Here is a 20,985-nt window from a genome sequence, read left to right as displayed (position 1 = left end):
GGGAAGATTAGAAGATCCCTGACAGGTTCAACCCATCTCATGTCTACATAGGAAATGCTGGTAATTAGGTCTGTGCGATTCTGTTATGTTTTTCTCCATCTCTGTGCAGGTCTGGAAATTTCCAAAATTAAATACAAAAGGAAACCCCCTACAACTAACCCCGAAATGCTTGTAGCCCCACACCAGACTCCACTCCACACCCCACGGAACAGACCGCTTCCAATATTATTAGTAGTCACTGCCATGTACTGAGTGAAACAGTCTTTTGCAGAGAGTCAGGTTGGACTGTATTTGTTGTGGATTATTCCTTCACACTGTGTGAAGATGTGTAATCGTGATTGGTTTAATGAAAAGCTAAACGGCCAATAGTTAGGCAGGAAATATAGGCGGGACTTCTGGACAAAGAGAGCTCTGGGAAGAAGAAGGCAGAGTCGCCAGGCAGACAGAGGAAAAGGAGGTGCAAGATGGAACAGGGGCAAAAAGTCATGAGACAAAACATAGATTAATATAAATATGGGTTAATTTAAGTAATAAGAGCTAGTCAGAAATAAGCCTAAGCTAATGGTCGAGCTTTCATAATAAGTCTCCGTGTCGTTATTGGGGAGCGGACAGTGCCAAAGACAAGTCTGACTACACATATGAAATTACTAGTATTGAACCGTTTTTATTGGCGTTATAAAATAGCCAAGAGTAGAAAAGACCAGGGCTGCCCTCTCCAGCTGTGCTTTTGCTTTCCTATATTTCTTTTGAGCTTCAGAATTAAGACAGAAAAGTCAGCCACCTCTCCCTCAAGCTGGTACTGGAGGAGCCAGCATGAATTCTGAAGATTAGGCTGGGGGGGGCAGATAATTCCTAGATTAGCCAAAAGCTCATGGCTGCTGTGCTAGAGGTGGAGAGAGGGGTGGAGGCATTTCCCAGCACACGTTTTTGTGATGCAGGCTGTGAGGGGCCTAGGGAATTTTACTCTCCAGCCAGTACTAGGGAGAAACAGCACACACACACACACACACACACACACACACACACTGCAGCTGGTACATGGGGCAGCAGACAACTGCCGTGTTGGTTAGAAGCCAGGGAGCGACAGGAGGGAGGGATGGGCTGAACCAAACCCTAGAGGAGTCTAGCCTGGCCATGTGACTTACTCCTTGAGATTCATACCTCGACTTAGGGGAAGATTAATTCAGATTTGTCATGAAAAACACTGAGGGGGGGGCGCACAACACAACATGACAAGTCCAAGGACTTCCCGTTGCTGGGGTACAGCATCGTGTTTCCACGCCTCCTTGCACAGTATCTTAATCTGTTTGGTGAAAGCATCTTTGCATAAACAAATGTTAGAGCCTGCTGTACTTACCTGCCAGTTTTCTCGACCCTGTTTCCTCAAAGAGCCTTCAGGTACACAAAACACACACCCCTGGTTGCCATGGGTACTATCTAGGCAGAAGTCGTGCGCAAATAACCCCTACACAGGAAATGCCACCTTTTGTCGTAGGTCTTCCTGTCTTATTCCAAGCCACACTTCACTGGTGGCCAAAACCTCAGACGCTCACTCTGAAAGGACGGAATTTATATTCTGAAATATTCCTTCAGGCCAAGCCTGTCCTCAGTCTTCAAAATCTTCTAGTCAGAGCGTCCCTGCCACAGGCTTCCTCCTGTGTAGTGTGCATACAGGGCCACCCCGGGAGGCCTCAAATAGAGAAAGCTTGGTCTGCCTAAGATTCCTTCAGAGAACAGGAAGAAAAGGGCCAGTTACACAAAGGTCTTCAAAGATCGGAATGTTTATTATTATCTAAACGATCAGAGAACAGCACAGAGGCCAGGTGGAGGTGGAGAAAGGCACCCAGAATGCTGGAGGAATTCTAAAGGAATGAAACTAACTGCCCCCTGGGAGAGTGTTGTGGCCACCAAGAACGATTTTTATCATAGGTCAGTGGATATGTCAGCTGCTTGCTTTCATCGTTCTAATGTAACACGGTAACCGCACAAACTCCAGGACCTGAACTTGACCCACTGCCTCACTCACATAACAACATTCTAGACCCAACTAGGTGAAATGCTCCCTTCTTTCTGACAATCGATTGTACCTCCGAGAAGAAAGCCATAGGTCTATCTGAGGCTTGCGTATGAGTGTGTGGTGTGTGGTATGTGTGTGTGGTGTGTGGTATGTGTGTGTGTGTATGAGTGTGTGGTGCGTGTGTATGAGTGTGTAGTGTGTGTGTGGTGTGTATGTGTGTGTGGTATGTGTGTGTGTGTGGTGTGTGGTATGTGTGTGTGTGTATGAGTGTGTGGTATGTGTGTATGAGTGTGTGGTGTGTGTGTGTGTGTGTGTGGTATGTGTGTGTGTGTGTGTGGTGTGGTATGTGTGTGTGTGTATGAGTGTGTGGTATGTGTGTGTATGAGTGTGGTGTGTGTGTGTGTGTGTGTGTGTGTGTGGTGTTTGGCGCTGGGGATGGAATGTGCTGGACACACTGCTGCATTACACTCCCAGCCCTTTAAAGAACTCCTAAAACCAGAATCCAGATACTTCCACGTAGGTCTTAACCAAGAACCACTGTCGCCCTCCCCCCCACCCCATCACCAGACAACCTACGTTGAGGACGCCTCGATTGCCACAGCAATGAGAAAGTCCTTTAAGATTCCAGAACACGTTTTCCCGTACAACCAAAAAACTGAGGCATTTCTCAAGAGTAGCCGATGCCACCATGTTCCCCCTAAGGCTGCGAATCCTGGAACGAGCCACCAGCCAGCACACTAACGGGCCCAGAGACCCTAGCACAGCCAGCTGAGCTCTCCCACATCCCCACTCGGACAGCCTGAAGCAGCCCTGGACCTCAGAGACCCTTAGAACCCCACAGTGATGCTGTCTCTCCCGCTGTCGGGTCAGTTATTCGGGGCTCTATCTGCTTTGCAGCCCCTCCATGCTGGTTTGGTGGACAAAGCTGCCACGCTGGGATAGCCCACTTGATGAAAAGCTGCAGAAAGATCTCTAAGCTGAGCTAGCTACCTCACCCTGCCTGGCCGGCAGCTCTGCCCAGTCAGTCCGACACCATAAGAAAATTGGCCACAATACATTGCAAATATATAAAATACATATGACACTGACAAAAAAAAAGAAAATACAGTTACATCAAAAATATGTCCCTGGCACATTGTGGCACACACCTTTAATCCTAGCTCTTGAGGGACAGGGATGACCAACCTGGTCTGGGGCCTGGAGCTCCGAGCCATCCTGTCTCTAAAAAAAAAGGTCTCCACCCTGGGCCATCATCATTCCAGGATTGCAGAACCTACAAAAGATGAGCCATACACCCCCCTGACCTCACAGTGCACTAGCTATGCGGGAAGAAAGCAAGTGGTTGTTTAGGCACAACAAGTATTTATTGAGCACCTACTGTATACGACAACCCCTCCCCTGCTCAGGACTCAGACTACATGAAGCTCCCTGTCCTCGATGAAGACGGAGGCATAACCATGTCTGGCCAAGACAGGAAGGTCTGATTATTAATTATAATGGAATTAATATTAACAGAGTTAATGCCAGGAAGACATTATTAATGAGGCGACAGCAGCTTCATCCACAGGTATTGCTTGTAGCCTAATCTCCCCTACAGATCCGCGCTCCCCGGCTCCTTCCTCCGCCCTTCTTAATCCTCCCTGCAAGGCTCACACGTGACACAGGTCACCTGCTGTGTCTCCCACAAATGCCTTCTGATTAAGGAGGATCTGCTGAACCTGATTATGTGTGCATTCTTCACAGAGGCACAGAATGAGGACTGCAATTGGCCAGAAATGACCGTAAGAGTGTGTGAGAGAGGTTTGCTGCGCTCTCTCTTTGTCTCTCTCTGTCTCTCTGTCTCTCTGTCTCTCTCTCTGTCTCTCTCTCTCTCTCTCTCTCTCTCTCTCTCTCTCTCTCTCACACACACACACACACACACACACCCCTCCTTACCCCTGTGTGCCCTCTATCCACACTGAAAGCTCCACCCTTCAAGATTTTCTGATGATAACGCAGCAAGAACGGAATCTCCACACCAGTGAATCTTTGTAATTCAACAGAAAACAGAGCAGTAGATTCCCCCCTCAATGACTTGGATTTTAATTAATTATTTAATTAGTTGGGGGAGCGCAGAACCTCTCTATGTAGCCCTGACTTTCCTGGAACTCGTTATGTAGACCATGTTGACAGAGATCCGCCTGCCTCTGCCTCATTAGTGCTGGGATTAAAGGCGTGTGCCACCACCCCGACTAGAGCAATAGATTTTAAAAGTATATTTCCAGTGGCACCCTTTTTCTATGCAGAACCCAAACATTTGTGTGTGTGTGTGTGTGTGTGTGTGTGTTACTTTTATTTAAAAAGAAAAGAAAGGCAGTCTCTCTGGCCAACCTTGGCCAACTCCCCCACTTCTCCCCCTGCTTCCCCTCATTTCTCAACCTCTACCCTCCAGACCCCTAACTCCACTCAAAACTCTCAAGCTTGAAAAAGAGTTGGGAATTTTAAAAATAAGATAGGGCTGGGTGCAAGGTTCAGAGGTAGAGTGTTTATCCTACACAAGCAAGATCCGAGGTCCATGTCCGAATTCACACACAAAGACAACTTGGGGCTACAGTCATCGGTTAGGTTGGGTTGAAACGAATAATACAGTCTAGTGCAAAAACTGTTCGTGTTCAGGGGTACCAAGGGGCAGACGGTACCTGGAGCGGGACTCGTGAACCTTCTTACTGCAGATGACTGGAGCCTGGGGACGAGAGGTCACAGTGGAGCCTGTGGTAGTTCCAAGCTTCTGCAAGACAGATGAAAAAAGTATCGTCACACAGCTCAGTTTGGGCACCAGAGCCTCCCAGTTGGGGCTGCCAGGGAAGCTCTGCTGTGGTAAGCAGGGCTCCACGCCTGAAGGAGTCCAGAGATGGACACCGAGTGGACTAGGCACGGGAGACATCACGGATGACCACGAGTCACCCTGTGTCCTCTGCAAGAGCAGTCAGGGCTTGTAACTGATGAGCCAGCTCTCCAGCCTCATTTGTTTTTTAAATGGCATACTGCAACATGCCAACATTAGGAAGAATCTGTGTGTATCAGTTAAGAAAGTAAATAGGCGAATCAGAGATCAAGCCAAAGTGCAAACACCCACGTGTTTCAGGATTTAAAAGCCCTCACAATATGATTTCAGAACCCACATGGAGTTTTGGTGTCATATCCAAAAGAAACATAACGCACTGATCTAAAGAAGGTGACTCTGGCCTGCGAGTGTAGACGGTGCTTGTGTAGCATGCAAAATAGCCCTAGGTTGATCCCCAGGGCTGAAAAAGAAAGGAGAAAGGGTGGAGGAGGGAAGGCTTAAATAGCTGTTTAGGAGGCTTGCTTGGGTCACATTTTTCTGCTATAGTATATAAAACAATTAATGCTAAATTAAAGCGAAAGAAAATGCGTGCCCTGCATTAATCCAGGGAGAACCTACTGGGATTAGTGGCCTGGAATGCATCGTGAATAAATTCATTAGGACCGCTTTTCCTAATCCAAGAAATGCTCCAACCAACTCAGTCTGATTTTCCAGACTTGCAAATTCCTTTGTTAGAAGCAGAACAGTAAAAAAAAAAAAAAAATACCATACACCTAATACCCAAAGAATTCAGCACCAATTACGTTATGGCAAAGCAGGCAGCATTTAAGCTGCATCCCCCGGGGTCTCCGGGGGTGAGGAGGCTGTGAACGTGTGGTCACGCACACACAGAGTGGACACTGGCCCCCGGGGGTGAGGAGGCTGTGAACGTGTGGTCACGCATACACAGAGTGGACACTGGTTCCCGGGAATGAGGAGGCTGTGAACATGTGGTCACGCACAGAGTGGAAACTGGCCGGCCCAGGGGAACTAGGTACTCAAGTATTAGCGAGCAGATCGCCCCGCCCAACTTCTAAGTCAGGAGTCAGATCTTCCCCATTAGCACGGCAGGACTCTGCGAATGCATCTGGAACCTGTAGCCCATGCGCTGGGAAGCTAGTGACCACTGGCCGTCTCGAGACCATGCTGACAGGCATGCTAAGGGTCCATTTTTTTTTGTAAAATTTCTTGAGAATTTCATGCGATGTATTTTGATCATAGTTACCTCCAACTCTTCTTAACTCCTTCCAGAGCCACCCCCGACCCTTGACCTCTGTGCCATTTTTTTTAAATAACCCATCAGTTCCATTTTGCGCTTCCCATACGTTCCTGCGTGTGGAACCATCCACTTGAGCAGTGCTTCTCAACCTTCAGATCTCGACCACTTTGGGGGCCCCCTAAGTATATCGGAAAACACAGATATTTACATTATGACTTACAACAGTAGCAAAACTAGTTATGAAGTAGCAACAAAAGTAATTTTATGATTACGGGTCACCATGACATGAGAAACTGTATTAAAAGGCCACAGCATTAGGAATCGAGAACCCCCGTACTGGAGTGTGGCTGACCTAGGAGGAGCCACACCTTTAATGAAAACTGGCAGTCCCTCCCCCAGAAGACATCTATAGCTCCTCAGCTAGGGGTGAGGGCTCATAAGTCTCCCTTCCCCCTCCATGCTGACTGTCACTAGATCCATCTTGTGCAGCCAGCTCAGCTGCTCTAAGTTCCTAAGTGCACAGAACCTGCCATGTCTCTCTCTGGTCGGCTCTGACCACTGACTCGCACAGTCTTCCTGCCCAGAGGTGGCCATTGCTGGGTCTCAGTATCCAGGGAAATCCCCTCCGTCCTTCAGTCTGGAAACATCATGTCATCGTTTCCCTCTTCACTGTTCCCCAGAAGCCCGTACGGCAAAGGCTTGCTCCTCAGTCTACAGGCTATTGGGAGGTGGTGGAACCGTTAAGAGGTGGGGACAAGTGGGAGGAAGGCAGGCCACAGAGGGCATTCCTTCAAGGGGACAGTGCGACACAGGCCCTTCTTTCTTTTGTTGTGTAGCCGTGAATGGAGGGTTTTGCTCCTCACGTGTTTCAGCTTCAGTAGGCTACCTCTCTGCGGGGCGGTGCCAGCACTGTGGAAGAGAGCAGCTGAGGAAGCCAGGGAAACCAGCCAGTAAAACTGACAGTCAAAAGGAAGCGTGGTCTACAGAGAATGGCTAAGATATACATCCTAGCCTCAGGCCTTCAATAAATTACCCCAGTCCACTCTGGACCAAGATCATTTGGCTCCAAATTTGACGATTCATCCTTCAAGACAAAATCCTTGAGACAGGGGCTTCAATGCTCTTCTTTGCTGAACACTGGAAAAGGCCAGTGAAGGAGAGAGAGTCTTACCCCTGAGCAAAAATCAAACAATGGCTGAAAATGGAAGAACTGGGAGTGAGGAGAGTGAGTATTGCCCCCACGGTACATCTGTCTACATCTGTCTACATCTGTCGATGTCTAGAGACATCTTCATTTGACACATGGAGGGCTAACAGGTAACCAGCAGATCAAGGCCAAGGATGCTACAAAATAACCTACAATGCACAGCACAGTTCCAGCTAAGAGTTACCCTCAATGGGAGGTGGGGAGGCCATGCCTCCCGGCCTGAACCTGGGGACTATAAAGTGCTCCACGTCTAATCAAGTGGGTTGGAGATCACTCTAACTCTTAAATCCCCAGCCCAAGAGCCACAGCAAGATCTGCAAATGAGCACGTATTCCCAAGAACCCAAAACCTCATTGCGACATCCCTTGAGGAACTTGGATGGCCCCAAACCACGAGACAGGAACCAAGCACATGAAACAAGAAGAAGCGTGGATAGAGGTACCAGCCCAGGAATGAGTCTGCAGCCCCTGCCGAAGACAGACAGTGGGCAAGGTCTGGAGAGACAGGATCGCTGGTGCCCACTCTGCCCTGCAAGCCGTACAGGTGGCTCCCAAGTAGTGTTCCTAGCTGGACACCTATGGTTCCTATGTCATCAAGGCCAGCCTGCACTACACAGTGAGATCCTGTCACAATCCTGACTGATTGATTAATAGACAGATAGGCAGAAGCCAGCCTGAGCTACACAGTGCGACTCTATAACAGTTTAGATTGGTTGATGGATTGATGATAGACAGAGATGGCATATAAATCTGTTAAGTATTTGTTTTAATTTAATAAATGCATTCTTGGAGGATTTCTTAGAATAAATGTCATGGATCCACAAACACTTTCTCTGTATCTCATTCTGCTCTTCAGCCCTGGGTGCTCACACTCAGCAGGCGAGGAGATCTCTGCCCCGCAGCTGATGAGTTGCCCTGATAAATGTTGCCAGGGGAGGAGGCTATTCAAAGGGATTTGAGTAAAGAATTGTTTGATGGGTGAATGATTAGCTCTTAATTACAGTTTGTCTTTTAAAATAAAGAATTATCTCATTAATGAGGTGCCCAAGGGGACAATGGCACCCATCCTGAATTTGGACATGCAACGCGCCCGTCTGCCTGTCTACAAAATACAGCCCTAACAATGAGAAAGTGAGGGTAAAATGAGGAGAGCTACTCTTTGGTTGCTGCTGTTGGGGGTTTTTCTTTGTTTTGTTTTATTTGTTTTTTAAGTTCTCTGTATATGGGTGTTTGCCTGTGTGCATGTATGTGCACCATGTGTGTGCAGTGCCCACAGAAGCCAGGAGAGGGCGCCAAATCCCATGGACCTGGAGTTATGTCTGTGAGCTGCCATTGGGTGCTGAGAATCAAGGTCCTCTGAAAGAGCTGCCAGTGCTCTTAACCTGATGCATCTTGTATACAGAAACACAAAACACACACTGCAGGGCACACAAATGCAAAACACACACTACAGATCACCAACAAAGTGAGTGCAGAAATGAAGGTAGCTCACAGCTATAATCCCAGCACCAGGAGTCTGAGACAGCAGGATGGAGAGTTTGAGGACAGTCTGGGATACAGTGCAAGACCCTGTCTCAAAAAAGCCCAAATCGGCAAAGAAAAAGATATTGGAGCGGGAGATACAGCAGACCCAAAGATTCAACCCAGAGAGGTCAGGGAGGACCTCCCTAGATGGAAGCAGGCAGAAGCAGCTCAGAAGGCCTGACTAGGGAGGGCACGTGTCTCCGGCAGGAGAGAGCTAAGGGCGGAGCCCTGCGCTGAAGGTTCTGTGCTACTCATAAGGATGTCTTCAAGCTTCCCCTAAAAATCAAGGCAGACTTAGACCTCCACACCTGCATGTTCTCCCGCAGCTCCTCAGTAATCACTTTCTACAGCCCTTTGTCCCCAAGATCTTCTTATGCCAACTGCCAGGGCCCCAAGTAGATCATAGAAAACTAACTAGCTGGAAACAGGGCTCCCTCACAGTGCCCTGGAGTGGTGCCTCGGAAGGACAGTGGCCTAGGGACACGCTCAGTGGGCCTTCCCCCAGGATGCAGACAGACCAATTGCTATCTCCCTCCCCAAAACCAGCCCTTGAAGCACCTAGCACCTTGCCCAGAGCATCCTCCCAGGCCTTGCCACGCCCCTTCTTGTGCCTCTCAGTGCACCTGGCCATACCATTCTCCTTATTCCTTGCTGGGCACCGTGCCACTCCTTGGTGCATCTTGCCTCAGTTGGTAAACAGGTTTAAAGCCCCAGGTTGCAGTTCAGCACTAGACCACTACTAATAAACAATAATAGATAATGATAGTCATTATTATTCAATGCCTAGAACCCATCCTTATGAGAGAGGTCACAAGTACTTTTCAATCTCCATCAACAGAACCCATCCTTACCTTTCTTCTAAACCCTTCCTCCGTAGGCCCTTACCCTGAGTGCTATCAGCCAATAAAATTCTTTGTTATTGTAAAGGTCACACAGGTGCTTTGCTCCTTTGCGAGAGAGTTTCAATGCAGCCGCCCCTGCAGCTTTGCTGTGATAATTGCCCCGCGTAGACTTTCTCCCGGAGTTTTACTGTGTTTAAACATGTAAGAAAAATAAACGCGGGAGGCCAGACTCCAGAAGTTTTTGACCCAGTGCCTGCTAAGGTGATGCTGGCCCATTCTTCACCTCCCGTGGATCATTTCCCTGTAGGCCGTGAGGCTCGAAGGGACCCCAACACATACCTAAAGGATTGAAACAGCTAAACAGAAGTTCAGCAACTCCACTCACAACTAGACACCCCCAAATTTATTATAGCACCCAAGTGGAAACAACCCAAATGTTCCGTGTTGTGGGCTATCATCCATCCACAGAAAGTTATGAAGTACCGACCCAGGCAACAACATGGACAGGCCTGGACAATACCATGCTAAGTGGAAGAAGCCGATCGTTTGTACAAAATGTCTGGGATCCTGACAGAAAGAACTTAGTGTTTGTCCAGAACTGGGGGAGTGGAGGAGAAGGGAAAGAGGAGCCAATGAGCAGGTTACATAGGCGTGAGTAGTGGAAATCCTAGAATCACAGTGACGGCTGGATAAGACTTTGTAGTCACTAAAAAGCACCAAGTTTCACTCAAACCAATGAACATCATAGCAAGTAAATGACATTTTAAGATGCTGATGGGAGAAAAAAAATCTGACAGAATGGCTAAGAGTGATCCATCACCACCAGGGAACAGGACGATGCTCTTGCCAGCAGCCTACCCTCCACATATTTCAGTCTAAACTCTTACCTCCACCCTTCCAGACCAAAAGGTGGACCCCAGCTGCAGCCGGCAAATGCTCCCCACCATCCTCACGGGGTCCTTTATTACATGGAATGGCCATTCTGCTCTGAGAGCGTCAGGAACACGAAACGCACTCCGGCTTAATAAACACACCCAGCCTGTGCAGAGCTGTTCCGTTCCAGCAGGAACAGAAAACCCAATCTCGGCTCGAAGCTTGCATAGAGCAGTGTCAGGTCACAGAATAAAATGAAGGAAGGCTACACCATTTTGCTAACTAAGGCCACATACATGGTTTCTAGGCTTTCAGCTCCAAAGTGAGGGCAGCGTGGGAACCCTTCTACTTAGAATGTGTGTGTGTGTGTGTGTGTGTGTGTGTGTGTGTGTGTGTGTGTGTGTGTGGTCCGGGGCCTGAGAAAATGAGATGACTTTAAAAACCGATCGCGAAGAAGATTTTTATTTTTAAAGTTTAAGAGCAACGCCTTGAAGGCGTGCTCGGTTCAGGAAGGCAGAGGCAAGCTGGAAGACATCCCCAGCAGCGTGAGCAGGAGGTTCACAATCGGCGCACTGGCATGGCCTCGTGGCTGCCAAGGAATACCCACCAGGCGACCCGCCTGCCAGGCGACTTCCTGTGATGCTGTGGGACGTCTGGTTTTGATGGGAACGACTCTGTGCAGGTGGTGGCAGACACCTCTTCCTTCCCGCATATGTGTCTGGAACCACCCCTAAAGATAAATAGGTCTGGGATGGAGCCCAGAGTCCACAGGTTAAAAAAGTCCCTGAGAAGGCTGTCTGTGCTAGTCCTGCAATTACCGTGGGGGATTGGGCAAGTGCCGAAAACCTTGGCCTCGGGAGTGCTGTGCTTTTATAGGCCCGTGAGTAATTTGTTCTCCTGGGGCTAAATTGCTAGCTGGCTGCTTCAAATCCTAGGCACACAGAAAGGCGTGGGGTGAACCTGCAGTGCAGAGCCACGCGCCTCAGCGCTCCTGCAACACAGGAGACCCTCCTCCTCTCTAGAGGGGACAGGAGGCCGGACATTCCGCACTGCCTGAGTGAGAGAAGGGGCCCCAAGAAGCTGCAGAAGAAATAAATATGGTGCCTGGAAGGATGAGAAAACAAGCTAATCCATCCCCAAACAGCCCATGTACCATGGACACAGTCGTCAGTGTGCCCTTTAAAGGAATCTGGCCTTTGTTATCATTTAAGCATTCTCAGATCTAGGGACAACAAATACACAGTTTTAAAAATGAAAGTTTTGGAACTGGAGAAATAGCTCAAGTGGTTAAGAGAACTGACTGCTTTTGCAGAGGACCTGAGTTCAGTCCCCAGCACACACATGGTGGCTCACAACCACTCTGTAACTCCAGTTCCAGGGACTCTAACGCCCTCTTCTGGCCTCTGGGGGCACTGCACACATGATGCACAGGCATACACACAGGCAAAAACCCATATGTATAATTTATTTTATTTTAATAAAGTTTCACCAAGCATGGTGGCACATGGCTTTAACCCCAGCCCTCAGTAGACAGAGACAGAAGGACCTCTATGAATAAGGCCAGCCTAGTTCAGTTCAAATTTTCATTTTCATATATTTAAACTTTGGGGTGTCCAGTCTCTATAGAGTAAAACAAAAGCTTTATCTGTGAGGCCATTGTGAATCTCAGCTTGTCACACAAGTATGTGGAACTGAGTTCAATCTTCAGCTCATAAAAAGCTAATGCTGGAGACAGGGTCAAAGACAGGAGGGTCCCTTGTAGCTCATGCCAGAGACAGAGGCAGGGACAGGAGGGTCCCTGTAGCTCATGCTGGAGACGGAGACAGGGACGGGAGGGTCCCTAGAACTCACTGGTCAAGCAGTCGCTAGTGAGCCCCAAGTTCAGTGAAGATTCCTTGTCTCACTCAACACCTTGGCGGAGCTGGTCACAGTGGTGCACAACCTTTAGCCCCAGCCTGGGAAGCCAGAGGCAGGTAGACCTCGGAGTCTGAGGCTAGCCTGGTCTACATGAGAGTCCCAGACCGACAGAGCTACATAGTGAGAGCCTGTCTAAAGTAAGAGTAGGGAGCAGTTGAGGAAGACAGCCACCATTTACCTCTGGCCCCCACACTCACACACACCTCACAGGCAGACAAAACCACAGTATGCCTGGGCTCTGCCTGCTCCACCATGAAGCCATTCTTCCTGTCTAAACTTGGGGAAAAAGAGAAAAAAGCCCAACCAGGAAGCCACCTTCCTCTGTCCAGGAGGTCTGGATGCTCAAAAGCACCGTTATTTGTTTTGCCAAAGTGTGTATACATCCACATCCTGCTTTAAGAAGCTAAAGAAAAAGAATTAAAGAATAATTTCAAGGACCCATTTTTTTTAACCCAATCCTCTCCAATCTAATTGTATTAAGCCATCTCACTTCCTGCCTTTGAACTTACATTTCTGTCAGCATATCATCCACTCTTTTTTGTTGGCCTTTACGAGGAACAATCTCCCTTCAGAAACCTCTTCAAAGGAAAAGTCAAAGTGAAATGTCACCGGGAAAGACGCCAGGTAGCCAACAGCCAGGAAGGCACCCAGGGCTCAGCCCCGAGGCTGTGACATGTTGGGACCCAGGCACAATATGGATGGACCAGGCGTGGCAGTTGCCGGTAGGCTCGGTGGCTCTTGGTGGCACATCATGCCATCTGGCACCAGATCCATCCCCATCACACCTAGCTAGGTCCTGGAGTCCCCACAAGAAGAGCCAGGATGGCCGGGCAGTGGTGCCCATGTCTTTAGTCCCAGCACTTGGACAAGCAGAGACAGGCAGATCTCTGTGAGTTCAAGGCCAGCCTGGCCTACAGAGTGAGTTTCAGGACAGCCAAGGTCACACAGAAAAACCATGTCTCGAAAAAGAAAAAAAGAAAAAGAAAAAAAAAAGAGCCAGGATGCTTTGCCCAAGACATACTTCCCAGATTTTCTTCACCTACAGAGAGAGAAACCTGACTAACAAGGTGTGAACCTCGCGAGTGGAAGAGAGTAGCTGTGATCGATTATTGTGTGTGACTCACAGAAAACAGGGATGAGTCAAAGATTAATCCCTTCAAATCTCCAATCCGGATGGCTGATAGTAATTCTAAATTTAGAATTAGAAATAACTAAGTTTGCAGCACGTGCTAGCACACACCTTCGGTCCCAGCACTCGGGAGGCAGAGGCAAGCAGATCTCTGTGAGTTCAAGGCCAGCCTGGTCTACCTTGCAAGTTCCAGGCCAGCAAAGGAAGTAAGACATGTGTGGCTTTGCCATCTGGGCTCCCACCAGGACACTCTGCGCTGGAAGACAATAAAAGCCACTGAGAACAAGCAACATGAGCCCTTAGCATGCCCAGACCAGCAAGCGAAAGCCACAGACACAACAGACAAAGGCCTGCTCCATCTGGGTCAGTATTTTCACAGGGCTCAGGAGGAACACAGAGAAACAAAGGACAATATTGGCAATGGCATCATGTATCAAGGCTACTTTGTGCCTGCCTGATCATTTCTCAGCCTTTCACCCCCGACAATAACATTCACCTTGGCAACAGTCTAGGATGGCCCATGACCTTGACCATGGTTCACACGTAGTATGTGTCTGGAAGATGCCTGAGCCTTTCAAGGAAAGCAGATGTCACCAAGCAACTCTAAATCCCTCATTAATGTGAACACCCCAATTCCGACTCCCTGCTCAGGCACTGATGTAATTTTTGTTTTGTCTGGAACCCCTGAGTTTGAGCACCAAGAGACTTGCCAGAGGCGTGGACCCATTCTTGGTCTGTCCATTAATAAAGGACTCAAAACTTTTAATTGAGCTGGGCAGTGGTGGCACACGCCTTTAATCCTATACTTGTGAGGCATAGGCAGGTAGATCTCTAGGAGTTTGAGAGCAGCCTGCTCTACAGAGTGAGCTCCAGGAGAAACCCAGTCTTGAAAAACAACAAACAAAAAACCTTTTAATTGGCATGGTTGTCAATAGCCTTTATTTCATTTCATTATGGTGAGCTGGTTGTCAAGGACTTATCTGTGCTCTGAAAATTTGAGGACCAGCTGAGGTTCACTTGGGAAAATATTTTCCTCAAGAACTCACTAACGATGGCATATTTCTGATAAAAAATATTATGTCCTAAATTCAAGTCGAAATATCCTTACATCAAAACCGTGCTGGCAGGCAGGCCGATAATCCCAGCACTCAGGAGAGAGAAGAGAGTGAGTTTGAGGCAGCCTGGGCTATTGAGTGAGACTGTCAAATGAAACAGAATACATTATCACGATATCGGGTGTCCAGCAGGGAGGGCACATGGAATTATCTAGCACCCAGTTTGGGGTGTGAGGTTCTGAGCTGAAAACTAGGGGTTTGGGTTTACCAAGAATCAAGCATTGCCTGGCAGGACTCTCCCGGAGGCAAGCACCCTGACAAGAGAAGGACACGGACCCACATTTAAGGAGCCAATGAAGGAAGCACATCACTAACGAAGGAGACTGCAGCCATGTTAAAGAGTCCAAAGGTAGACTTAGCGTCCTTCTCCGTCTTCCTTAAATCCCATGCCCTTATTTTTCTCAGTAAGCTTGAGGCAATGCCCAGCCCATCTTGATTTCAGCGAGCATAAAGCTGCCAAATCAAACATGAGATAAATTTCATGTGAACAGTAAGTAACTATTTAATGAAAGTATGCCCCAAATATATCATCATTATGTTCCAAGTACTGCTAAAAAAATCATTTTGTAAATTATTAAAGTTATCCTGGGTACTGAGTGGCAGAAGGCTTAACTTAACCTTTGCTGGCAAGGCCCTAAAGTGCATCAGAGAAAGGAGGGAATACCAAAACATACCCGCTGCAAATTTAACTGGGCGTCCAGTATTATAACTTGATGTGTGTTGTTGAGAGCTCTGGCCCCATCCCACGTCGCAAGGCCCAGTCTCCAAGCCTGCATGCCAACTGCCTCCTGCAAAGGCACTTCCCCAGACCAAGCCAGTGATGGCGACTTCCTTATTTGACAAGGGGCCCCATCTGGTGCCTGCAGGAGCCTACTTCAGCTACCCCGGAGAAACTGTAGAAGAAAGAAACGGCCAGCCACACGAGGATGGAGGGTGAGGGCAAAGCGTGGGGATGAGAGAGCAGAGCTGGGCTGAGCTCCTACCAAGCAGCAGCTTCGTTTTCAGAGATGAAAGCCAGTGCCAAGAGTGTGCCGGGCAGGCTCGTCTACGGAAATGGGGCGCACACTAACGGTTTGAGTTATCACAGTATCCACAGACCCCTAAGAACTAAGTACGGCCGTGAGGGACAGGTACCTGCCAGCGGAGGACTTCACCTCTGGGATGCTGCATCATTGCTGCCACAAAGATCTGACAAGAGCACCTGAAGAATGAAGGCCTTGCCAGGCGGTGGTGGCACACGCCTTTAAGAGAGAGTTCCGGGACAGCCAGGGCCGCACAGAGAAACCCTGACTCAAAAAACCACACACACACAATCATAGAGAGAGCACATGATTTGGGGGTTAAAGTCCATCATGAAGGGGAAGACACGATGGCAGGAATGGAGGGAAGAGGGCCACAGAATCCAACCAGGAAGTGAAGAGGGGAGAATGCTGATGCCAGCCTGCTTCCTCCCCATCTTTAAAAAAAAAATTTTAAAGATTTTTTTATTGAGCTATATAGTTTCCAACCCATCCATAAAGAATCTTAAATTTTATTTTCTGTAAGATTTGACTGCATATATGTATGTGCGTAGTATGCGTGGTGTGCAGTGGAGGCCAGAAGAGGGCACTGGATCACCTAGAAACAGTTACAGATACTTGTGAGGGGCCGTGTGGGTGCTGGAAATTGAACCCAGTGCTCTTAACCTCTTCCTTTTCTTATTATCCAGTCAGGACCCCAAACCACCGAATGATCAGTCCATATCTAGTGTGAGTCTTCCTTCCACATTCAAACCTCTCTAGAAATGCCCAGGCGTGTCTCGTAGGCGACTCTAGATCTTGTCAAGCTGCTGGTGGTGGAGATGACAGTCACAGATACTTGTTTGTTTTGGTTTTGTTTCTCTGTGTAACAGCCCTGGCTGTCTTGGAACTTGCTGTGTAGACCAGGCTGGCCTTAAACTCACAGCGATCCACCTGCCCCTGCCTCCCGAGTGCTGGGACCACACCCGGCGACAATCACAGATTCTAACTACCATCTGCCACTGTAATATCTAAGAACCAGTTGCAGTACTCCTTAAAGGCGGGCCTTGCAATCTGACACCTGCTATAATTAAAGGCGCCAATTAAGTGAGAGTAAACCTTACCAAGTCCCAGGACTCCTGTAAGAATTAGCATTCTTCACTAGTCACCCAGTCTGCTAAGTGTGCCGTCCAGACCACCAACGCCTGTGTGAAGCCCAGACAGAATCAATAGAACTGCCCGCCCACCTGACAGAGCCCGTGTAAGCGCCTCCTCCTAGACAAAAGAAGACAGAAAGAAGCTGGCTGCCACCTCCCACAGCAGAGCTGGGCACAGTTCCTCTTCCCCTTCATCGAAAGGCTGCAACTGTTCTTAAGTGGGGGGAGCGGGCATGGCCAACCAAGTAAACATCAAAGAACACCTCGGTTTTCTTACATTTATATTCAACCCACGACCAAGAGCTCTTGATCTTTGCTGGAAGGATTCCCGGAGATGCCTTGTCAAGACAATGATGAGCAGAAAGGGGCTGGGACACAAGGGAAAAAAAAGAAAGGGAGGAGAGAAAGGAAGAAAGAGAGGAGGGAAGAGAAGGGATTTTTTTTAAAGAAGATAATGCTTTAGTCTGTGGTTAAGCCCCATGTCCATTTGTTGTTTTTCTTTTCTCTTCTTTTGAGAAAGCGTCTCAGGGTGTAGCCCTGGACTTCATTCTGCAGACCAGGCTGGCCTGGAACTCACAGAGATCCACCTGCCTCTGCTTCCAAATCCTGGGACTAAAGGCATGTTCTACCATATCCACCTCTAAGTTTAAAAAGAGAAAAGACAGCTTTGGCTCCCAGCACCAGGGAGGCAGAGGCAGGAAGATCTCTGTGAGTTCGAGGCCAGCCTGGTCTAGGTAGGCCCAGAGCTATATAACAGAGACCCCAGTCTCGAACAACAAAACAAGAGACGCCTTCGTTTGCTTTGCCGCTGTGAGCTGTGCTGTCTCTCACAGAACTAGGAACAAACTGAGCCTGAGACAACAGCACGGATTCGGCACTGAAGTACGCCGCTTACTAAACACGTCCTGACACGAAGCAGGACAACCATGTCTGTCCCCTCCACTGGCTGGTGTTTGTGACGGTGGAGTTGGGCTAAAAGGTGAGTTTATATGTAAACGAATTGGGGGCGGGGGTTCAAACGGTGGCCTGAAAGGCTGACATTCCAAATGATTGTCTGTCCTCAACCGGACACTGGTGGCCACACAGTCAGGTGCCAACAGCTACACCCCATCAGCTTACATCTATGCTTCAAAGCCAAAGGGGCCAGTTTTTATTAATTTTCACCAGATGTTCAAGCTTAGCCTATGTATGCTCCCATGAGTGTGCCTGGATTTGTAGGACACACTTCCTGCAGATGGAAGGGACCACAGACCTCTCGGATAAATAAGAGACATTTTCTTTCTTTTCTTTCTTTTTTGTTAAATATTTATTTATTATGTATATTCTGCCTGCAAGTACACCCATGTACCAGAAGAGGGCACCAGATCTCATTACAGAGGGCTGTGAGCCATCTGTGGTTGCTGGGAATTGAACTCAGGACCTCTAGAAAAGCAGCCAGTACTCTCGACCTCTGAGCTGTCTCTCCAGCCCCAAGAGACATTTTCTAACAGCAGGGAACTAGTTAATGCAGCTAGCATGCTGTTAAGATTGGGGGCTCTCATTTGCTCTGTGTCACTGCTTCTTAGGGCCACGGAGTTTCCGTTTGTCGCTCTCTGACACCAGTAAAACTGGTTGCGAATCGATCCTAAGCTGAAACTGCAGACAGAGGAGAGAGGAAGCGATGTCTCGAAGGCCAATCTGTTGCTTAAATAGCTGGCCCTACCTCTGATCGAGCAAAGGAGCCTGGGCAGGGAGAGCACTTGGCAGACTTTCAGAACAACTGAACCACTATCTCTAACCCCATTAAAAATGAAATCAAGGTTGGTGGTGGCGCACGCCTTTAATCCCCGCACTCAGGGAAGCAGAGGCAGGTGGATCTCTGTGAGTTTGAGGCCAGCCTGGTCCACAGAGTGAGTTCCAGGACAGCCAGGGCTATTACACAGAGAAATCCTGTCTTGAAAAAAATGAAAAAAAAAAAAGAAAGAAAGAAAAGAAAAAACAGAGGGGCTGGAGAACTGGCGCAGCGGTCAGGAACACTGGCTGCTCCCTCAGAAGACTCGGGTTCAGTTCCCAGCATCCATGGGGTAGTTCAAAACCATCTGAGACTCCAGTTCCAGAGGAGCTGGGGCTCTCTTCTGACTTCTGAGGACACCAAGCATGTATGTGGCGCACACACATACATGTGGACAAAACATTCATACATAAAATGAATTTTAATAAAAAAGATACGTAAAAAAATGAAAGAGTGCACCTGGGAAAGAGGCAGACTGAATGCCAAGTTCAAGGCCACCCGGGGCTACAAAGTGAGACCCTGTCACAGAGGGGTTGAGAAGGACATGGGAAACAATACTGAAGAGACCAGCAATGTCCTGTATCATTGTTATACACACAGCTCTGTACTAAGAGCCTGAAAGAAACCCCCTCTATCCTCAGGACCCCAAAGATGTTAGATGAGGTCAAGAAGCAAATTCCTGCGTTTGGTCCACATCGTGGCCGAAGTTGCAACCCTCCCTCTCTGACACCAGAACCCCTGCACCCTTCCTGACCAGGTAGCACCGAGTCAAAGATGACCTCACACCTTCCTGTTAGCCCGTCAAGTCACTGCTGTGTTTTCCTTGAATTACGCAGATTTAAGCATCAATATGAAAGGTCATAAGACACTGTGTCCAACCGGAGGACAACGGAGGTCAACTGTAAAATCCAAATCAAAGTCTCTCTAGCGGCATGACGCAGCTAACTGTGCACGGTGCGTTCTAGCCAGGTGGGCTGAAGGTCCCTGGTCCGATAGCTCAGGTCACCTTCCCTCCAGCAGACTTGGCTCTGGTTTTTTACTGCAACACCCTCCGGTGGCCTGGCTGGAATCCAGACCCTTCTCTACTTCCACCATCAGGGTCATGGCACTATTTCTATAGGGCTTCCATTGTAGTAACCAAAGCACCTTGCTAGGGGCACCTAGGGGAACAGCGACACTAACTTCATAGCGATGTCCCGAGGGCACGGCTCTGTCCAGTCTTGAAGAATGCAGAGGGGAGAAGCAAATACCCTAGAGAAAATTCCTCACGGGGAAATTTCTACATCAGGTAACAGCTGGGACCCAAGCTTGCCCTGTTCCTCTCTGCCAACACCCACCACCCAGCCTGTGTCTGGGGAGCCAAGAACATTAGAAATACTACCGCAGGGAAGTGAAGTCTACTCCAGCCAAGTGTCCTGCTTTGGGAGAGCCTCACAAAGCAACCTTTGTGAGCAGGCGTGTCCCATGATAACATTGTCCAAAGACTCGTGACGAACTCCAAAATCCCTTGTCCCTTGCGTACCAGAGAACTACCAATATCCAGGGCCACTTCTGCTTTCCCTACCTTGTGATCAGTTATGCAAAGTTTTTTTGCTTTTTTATTTATTCCAAAACACTCTCTGGTCTGACAGGAACACTGACTTTTGGAGCTGCTAGGAGAGTCTGGGGTTTTCCTCACCACCCTGGCCACCACTCTCTGAATCTCTGATCACATCTCCAACCCTTGATCCGGCCTCCCTTCTTTGACATGCACTCCCAGCCCCAAACAGAAGAGAAAGGCTTCTTTGGAGCCTGCAGCCTATAACTTTCGCCCTTCTGTAATGCAACCCTTAACGGATTTCTGTCCAGAGAGCAGATATTGAACACGGACGGCACTGAAGTCAGACTTCTGTGCATCTGGCTCCTTGCCACCCCCTGTCCTTCTGTGAACTTCAAGTGAACCGGGGCACACCTCGGAGCCAAAGGGTACCGCTGCTCTAGATAACGGCGCCCCTCTTCACCAGATCACTCCTACCCAGACAAATGTAAAGGATCGTAAGCAAACACTGGAGTGAAAGGCCACGCTTTGCTTCCTGGGTACCCACACTGAACTGCTTCCCAACTGATCCGGAGTCCAGCGAAAGCAAGGCACAGGTGCAGGGACGCATAGAGAACGATCTACTGGAAACTACCGATTTCTTCTTGCAAGGCACCCACCCAGAGAGCCAACAGTCGGTACCACAAGCAGGCTTCCATCCTGCACATGTAACTGGGAAGTGTTCTTCGTTCCCCCGAGGGCTCGCCAGAGCTGAACAGTGCCCCGTAGAGCTGAAACAGTGCCCCGTCCCTGGCTCATTCAGAGTCCTTTGTTTCCC

The 20,985-nt window shown here is 48.6% G+C and overlaps 1 protein-coding gene across 2 annotated transcripts in view; it reads right to left on the bottom strand.

Annotated features, from left to right (window-relative positions):
* Slc7a1 (solute carrier family 7 member 1) overlaps positions 1 to 20,985 on the bottom strand; it is a 70,472-nt gene that overhangs the window by 32,691 nt on the left and 16,796 nt on the right. The window contains exon 2 of one of the 2 annotated variants that reach the window (XM_075971911.1): positions 4,696 to 4,784. The exons of the other annotated variant lie outside the window; for it this stretch is intronic. The gene's annotated coding sequence lies outside the window, so the exon portion shown is untranslated. The remainder of the gene's footprint in view (positions 1 to 4,695; positions 4,785 to 20,985) is intronic. 2 annotated transcript variants of the gene reach the window in all.

Source organism: Microtus pennsylvanicus, chromosome 1 (genome assembly GCF_037038515.1).
Source record: "Microtus pennsylvanicus isolate mMicPen1 chromosome 1, mMicPen1.hap1, whole genome shotgun sequence".
Classification (NCBI taxonomy): Eukaryota; Metazoa; Chordata; class Mammalia; order Rodentia; family Cricetidae; genus Microtus; species Microtus pennsylvanicus.
Note: the sequence above shows the minus strand (reverse complement) of the source record. Positions and strands in the feature narration are given on the sequence as shown.